Source organism: Orycteropus afer, unplaced genomic scaffold (genome assembly GCF_000298275.1).
Source record: "Orycteropus afer afer isolate SDZICR_OR568_19922 unplaced genomic scaffold, OryAfe1.0 scaffold00244, whole genome shotgun sequence".
NCBI lineage: Eukaryota > Metazoa > Chordata > Mammalia > Tubulidentata > Orycteropodidae > Orycteropus > Orycteropus afer.
Genome location: NW_006921831.1, coordinates 3,422,816 through 3,429,825, shown reverse-complemented (window position 1 = coordinate 3,429,825; position 7,010 = coordinate 3,422,816).

Here is a 7,010-nt window from a genome sequence, read left to right as displayed (position 1 = left end):
GGAATGGACTCCAGGCAGTGGGTGTGGTTTGGGCTTTGCTTCCGTGAAGACTGACAGCCTTGGAGACCCTGTGGGCAGTTCCACTCTGTCCTCTGGGGGCGCTGTGGGTCAGAATGGACTCCACGGCAGTGGGTGTGGTTGGGTGGGTTATCAAGAACCTACACAGCAGAAATACCCCAGTTCCACAGTGTCTCCATGTCGTCAGTGACCCTGATGACATGACATTCCTCCAGAGGTGCCCCCTTCTCTAAGTTGTTGCTAACAGAACACAAAGCTCAAGGCAGGTGTCCTTTGCTGGGTCAGCGAAGCCGCTGTTAGCTTGAAAGAAGACTTCAGGGGATGGTTTTCATTTGAGGTTTAAAGGTTATCTCAGGGCAATAGTTTCAGGGGTTCATCCAGCCTCCATGGCTCCAGAAAGTCTGGATTCCATGAGATTTTTAAATTCTGTTCCGCATTTTCCCCCTTTTGATCAGGAGTAAGTGGCGGTCTTGTCACTCGCAGCCTCTGGAGCTCTGCTGAGGAGCAGGGCTGGCTTTTCCCCCCAGGGCCTGGGTCTCAAACCTGCATTTCCAAACACCGCCTGAAGGGAGCTGGAGTAGGCCTGTCTTCCCTGACGACTCTGGTCCTCTCCTCCCCCACCCCAAGCCCCATCAGTGCTGGGCCAGGGCTTCCTTCAGCCTTGTACTCTCCCAGGCCCCTTTTGCACCCCCTCTTGCCTGCCTGGCTTGGCCCAGTCCCTAAGCCACCAGGGGAGATACTGGGATCATTGGGGGTTGGAAAGCTCTGGGCTCCAGCTGGTAGAGGCAGGAGGCCTGTGATCACAGCTAGAGGCAGCCCACCCGGCAGGGCAGTGGCCTGGCCCTTACCCCTCAGTGCCCTGCAGGCCAAGGGCAAAAGTAGGGCCTGCACCTCTCCGCAGAACAGGGAGGGACAGACGCCCCAGACAGCCTCTTGCAGCACAGTCTCAGCCAGGATGGCAGGTGCCACCCTTCCTGTCTCCTCCCTGTCTGGGCGAGGAGACAGGAGTGACCTGTCCCACCCCACCCCCAGCTCCAGGAGGGTCCCTGCAGCCGTCAGAGCAGAGGGGTTGCTGAGGGCCTCTGCAGACCCCAATCTGAGTGGAACAGTGTCCCAGCACCCCTAGGCCCAGATGGTGGACAGCAAGGCCCAGGTGGCCACAGCATCTTGGCCCTGGGGCATGCTGAGAAAAGGGGGTCACTTCTAGGTCTTGGGGTGGCCCTGCTTCCTGGGGTCCAGCCTCCACATCTGACACGTGCCCACACTTCTCTCTCCTGTGTGAACCCCAATGTCCTGCACCAACTCCCGTCTCTGTGAGGCTGACTCCCCGCCCGGCACCCCCCTGTCCCCGTCAGCAGTCTTTCCATCCACGGTTCCAACACGTGGACCCATGGCTTCTACTTTATTGAAATCGCACCTACAGTAGGTAACGGCATCACACAGTTCTTGAGGGGGGTGTTCCAAAAAGCAGCTTCCCCTTTCCCCCTTCCCCCCGGGACACTTTGAGCTGGTATTCCCATGCCTGTCCCCGCAATTCTCCATCACAGTGGAACTGCTACGGGAGCCCCATCATCTCAGACATCCAGGGACAGGCGACTCAGGAGCACATCACTCCACTTCGACCTCGTGGAGCTTCCCCATGTCACCTTCCTCAGGCTCATTCTGCCAAGTGCATCCCGTGCTGGCCCCGTGCCTGGCCTGGCCAGGTGTCTGTCCTGTGTACCCGGTAGACCTCGCACCCGCCCGTGACCCCTACCTCATCGGCCACGGGGAGGCAGCCGCAGACCACGGGCTCAGCCGTGTTCCCCACCCCACCCCTGCCCAGCCTCATCTGTCAGACGGAGGCGGCTGCGTGTGGGTGTCATTGGAAGGAGGTGGCCAGCCGGGTCTGGGGGAAGGCACCCCTGGTTTCCCCACCAGCAAGCACCCCGTGCCTCCTGTTGCACTTGAAATAAGGCCCAGCATTGTCCCCAGGCCCCCAGACTGAAGGTCCTACTGACTTCGGCGGACTCTTCCCCTATGACCTCATCCTCAGTGGCTGTTATGGGGGTAAACTGTGCCCCAAAGTTATGCTGAAGTCCTAAGCGCTGTAGCTATGAACGTGGCCTTGTTTGGAAACGGGTCTCTGAATGCGAGGTCATGCTGGAGCAGGTGGTGTAATTGTAGACAAGTCGTGTCCTGCTAAGAAGGGAGAAGGCAGAGCAGGAGCCACAGGGCCATCCCCTATGCTGCTGCAGCCGCAGCCAAGGCGCACAGGGGGCGTCAGGAGCTGGGACGGGGCAGGGACAGGTGCTCCCTCAGAGCCTCCGCAGAATCAACATGGCCGACACCCTGGTCTGGGACACCGGCCTCCAGACTGTGAGGAATGCCTTTCTGCTCTTAGGGCCCCAGTTTGTGGTGTCTTGTTACAGCCTCCCCGGGAGACTCCTCTCAGGCTCCCTCAGACCCTGCACGTGCCAGCCCTGCACCCCACAATTCGAGAATCAACACTCAGACCCACCTTTGTGACAGCTGACTGCATGTAGTCCATAAAGCCTGTGTCAGGAATCTAGATAATTCTGTTTCACATTGGCCCAGTCTCTGATCGTACTGTGAGGAATAGATTGCTGTCATTGGGTGCCGCCAAGTCCACTCCATCTCAAAGCGACCCTATATGACAGAGTAGAACGGCCCCGTAGAATTTCCCAGGCTGATCCGTAAGGTCTGCTCTCTTGCAGAGCGCCTGGTGGGTTTGAACTGCCGACTTTCCGGTTAGCAGCTGAGTGCTTAACCACTGTGCCACCCAGTCTCCTCACAAAGAACTATTATCATGTTTATCTGAGCAATTACATTTGCATGCATACAGGGAACCCATTTGTTTCTAAAAACACCAATGGCTCAGTGCACGCTAGCTGCTTTGAAGGAGACGGAATAGCAACAGCCGTTGGCTGGTATCAGCGTGTGATGGAAATCAGCCTCCTTCATGAGATCATCGGACAGATGCTTGTTATTGTTTTGAGGTGCCATTGACTCCGTTCTGAGTCACGGCCACACCAAGTGCAGCAGAACGAAGCACTGCCTGGCCCCGCGCCACCCTCGCGACCCTTGCTTGAGCCCACTGTGGGAGCCGCTGTGTTCGTCCATCTCATGAGGGTCTTCCCGCTTTGCGCTTCCCGCTTTCCATCTACCACGCGTGACGTCTTTCTCCAGGGAAGGACTGCTCCCTCCTGAGCACATGTCCAAAACGCGGGCCTTCCTCGCCTCTGCGGCTGTGCTTCTTCCCAGACAGACGTGTTCGTTCCGCGGTCCTGCACATTCCATATTCTTCGCCGACACCACACGTCAAAGGCATCAACTCTTTCCTGCTCTTCTGTGTTTGTTGTCCAGCTTCCAGGTGAGGTGGCTGAAAATAACACGGCTGGGGCAGGCTCACCTTAGTCTTTAAGGTGACACCTTTATTTTTTAACCCTTTAGAGAGAGAGTGCTTAAGGCTTTTGACTGGTAAGCAGAAGGCTGGCAATTCAAACCCACCAGCCACTCCTCAGAAGGAAGGTTGGGCAATCTACTTCCGTGGTGATACTGCCTCGGAAACTCAAGGAGGGATCATTATGAGTTGGGTCCAATTTGACAGCAGTGAGTTTGGTTTGGTTGTTTAGAGAGATCAGCTTAATGGATGGTTCCTGGGGTCCCTTCATTTGAAATCACCTAAAGTTAAATTCTTTGCAGAAGATAAACTTGAAATGGTGCCATGGTCGCCCAGCTGTGTTTCCTGGAGAGGCTGGTGATGTGATGGTCACCTGTCCCCACACTGCTCCTCTGTTGTCAGGTGCGTTGCTGACCACTCAGTGGCCTTTGTGAGTGTTGTGTGCACGCACAGGGCTCTGTCAATTCAGCCTTCTCAGTTTCTCTCTCAACAAAACCAAAACATCAACAACCACCCAACAAAAATGCACTTTTGAATCTGAAGAAAGAGACGTTCTACACTAGCCAGAGGTAGGAGAATAAATCTTAGTAGAAATCAGATCAAGTTTTGAGCGAAGCACTAGGGAAAGCCCTCCAGGGCAGGGTGTCAGGAACCCTGTCAGGGGAGGACTCACAGGCCAGCTGAGTTCACAGCTTTCACGTGGACAGGGAGAGTGGCTGACGTCAGGCTGGGTGCCCTTTGACATTTCGTTGTGGGAAAGTCACATAGAGAGTCGGCTAATACCGTGCAGAGTTTTGACTATAATTTCCGCGTCTTTAATAGGCAGGAGGCTACCTGGGTTACCCGGCTCCCTGAGCGGATTTTGCCAGCGCGTCTGCCTCAGGTCCCCGATGCTGCTTTAACAGCAGTGCCGCGAGGGGGACTCTAAAAGCAGGGATTTATTCTCTCACAGTTTTGGGGGCTAGAATCCGGGTTCAGGGTGCCAGATCTGGGGGAGCTTTCTCTCCCTGCAGCTGTGGGGAAAGCTTTGTGATCAGTCTTCCCGTGTGTAGTGGTTTCTCAGCACAAGGGTCCCAGTCTGAAGGACACCCTCCACTCCCTGTCCTTCTTGTTACCAAAACATGGGAGCCTGTGTGTGGGGCAACACAGAGCCGATCCAGTCACAGTGAAGGAGGAGGGAGGACAGACAGAGCCTCATCACTATGCATCAGCAGGGAATGGACAGGCTCAGGCCCTCCCCAGTGGGCAAATGAAGGCTTGGTTTGGGTAGAGCCAAAGCCTGTGATCTGACTACACATTCTATTCCCGGGGCCTGGGGACTCCTTCCCCCGAGACAAGGACGGGAAGCCTCTGGGTGGCGACCCGGGGCGTCCTCTCTTATCCCTGGAGGCCTCCACACCAGGTGGATCAGTTCCTCCCAGCCTGACTGCCCTGGAACGTCTCAGGCTGTATTCTGGGCACCTTCGGGCTTGTGGCTCTGGGTCCGACTGCTCTTCCTGAGGCTGACTTGTACATTAGGTCATCATTCTCTCCCGGGTGGAAGGAGGCTCATTTGTTTCATGTCTTTTACATCAGAGAGATGGACTCGAGATAAGACGCAATTCTGTAGATTGCATCCCACATCATTAACATCATAAAACTTAGGCGTGACAGTGCACAGGATAATTACATCAGATAACAAAATGAAGGGTAATGACCTAATACCGAGAACCAGGCCTGGCCAAGTTGACGCATCCTTTCTGGGGACACGATTAGGGCCAGTGTCCTTTGAGGAGCCTGTGAGCCTCACCTGAGCTGTCGCGTATCCTGGCACATGGTCGTTTATTAAAGTGCCTCGTCCTTTTGACATTTTAGAATCTGCTGCGATGGCTGCACTCTCGTTCCTGACCCTGGGCATCTGTCCGCTGATGAGCCTGACTAGGGTTCGCCGTTTTGAAACAGCCTTCGGTTCCACTGATTGTCTGTTTTCTTTTTCGTAGATTCTGCTTTTCTGTTTACTGCTCCCTTTCTTCCTACACTGCATTAAATGTGTTTCTCCTTTTCTGTTTTCTTATGGTAGAGGCTGACTTAATTGATCTTCAAGTCTTGGAATGCAGAGGGTCATCGAGAAAGGGGAAGCCCCGCAGCGAGACGGAGCGTCGCGGCGGGTGCAGGGATGGGCGCGGGCGTGGCTACGCCTGGGAGGGCGGCGGGGCATGTTTCGTCCTCTTGCACGCGGGCTGCCAGCAGTCGCAGCGGCCTCCACGGCACCGACCACCGCCAGCGGTGCTTCCCAGGCGCTTCCTTTCCACTCTGACCGAATCCTCGCCTGCTTCCTTCTGAGTGCTTCGGCCCCACGCTATTCGGAAGCGTGTGCTTTGATTTTCATATTGTGTGGGTTTTCTATGGCTGTGTAACCACTGACACGACCTTAGAGGCTGAAATCAGCACTCGCCTATTGGCTCGCGGTTCCGGAGGTCGGAAGCCTAGCGTGGAATGACTGGGTTCTTCGTCGGGGATGAAACCAAAGTGTCAGCTGACTGCCTTCCCGTCTGGAGGCCGGGTCTTCTTCCAGATCCTTCCTGGTGTTGGGAGATGTCACCCCTTGCTGTTGTCGGACTGAAGTCTCTGTTGTCTTGCTGGTTGTCAGCCAGGCCCACTCTCAGCTCCTAGAGGCCACTCCTATAGCATCACCCATCTCAGCAAGGGACAATCTCTTGCATGGAAGCCCTCCCACATTCGGAATTTCCAACTTCCTCTTCTTCCATTTAAGGGCTCACGTGATTAGGTCACCCAGACAATCTCTTTATCTTAAGGGCAGATGGTTCACAGCCTTCATTGTCGTTGTTGCTGTTAGGTGCAGTGAGTCAGCTGTGACTCTTAGTGACCCTGTGGGCGCAGCAGAATGAAGCCCTGCCTGGTCCTGCACGATCCTCACGGCAGTAGGTTACTTTGAGCCCATTGGTGCAGCCGCTGTGTCAGTCCATCTCGCTGAGTCAGTCCGTCTCGCTGAGTCAGTCCCTCTCGCTGAAGGCCTTCGCCTTCTACCCTGACCCTCTGCTCTACCAAGCATGATGCCCTTCCCCAGGGACTGGGCCCTCCTGGCAACACGTCCAAAGTAGGAGAGACAAAGTCTGGTCACCCTTGCGTCTAAGGAGCTTTCTGACCGTCCCTCTTCTAAGACAGATTTGCTTGTTCTTCTGGGAGTCCATGGTACTTTCAGCATTCTTCCCCAGCACAACAATTCAAAGACGTCAACTCTTCTTCGGTCTTCCTTATTCATTGTCCAGCTCTCACATGCATGTGAGGTGCTTGGGTACGCACACCTTAGTCTTCAAAGTGACATCTTTGTTTCTTAACACTTTAAAGAGGTCTTTTTTCTTTTTCTTTTTTTTTCTTTAGTTACTTTTTTTTTTTTTATTGTGATTTGGGTGAAGATTTACAGAGCAAATTCACTTTCCATATAGCAGTTCACATACACTTTGTCTCATGTCGTTGACCACAGTTTACCACAATGCAGCAGCTCCCCTCCCACTTCCTCCCCATAGTTACCTCTTCCCAGTGACCATCCCTCCATACACTACTGCACCCTGAGCTGTCTCCCTGTGCA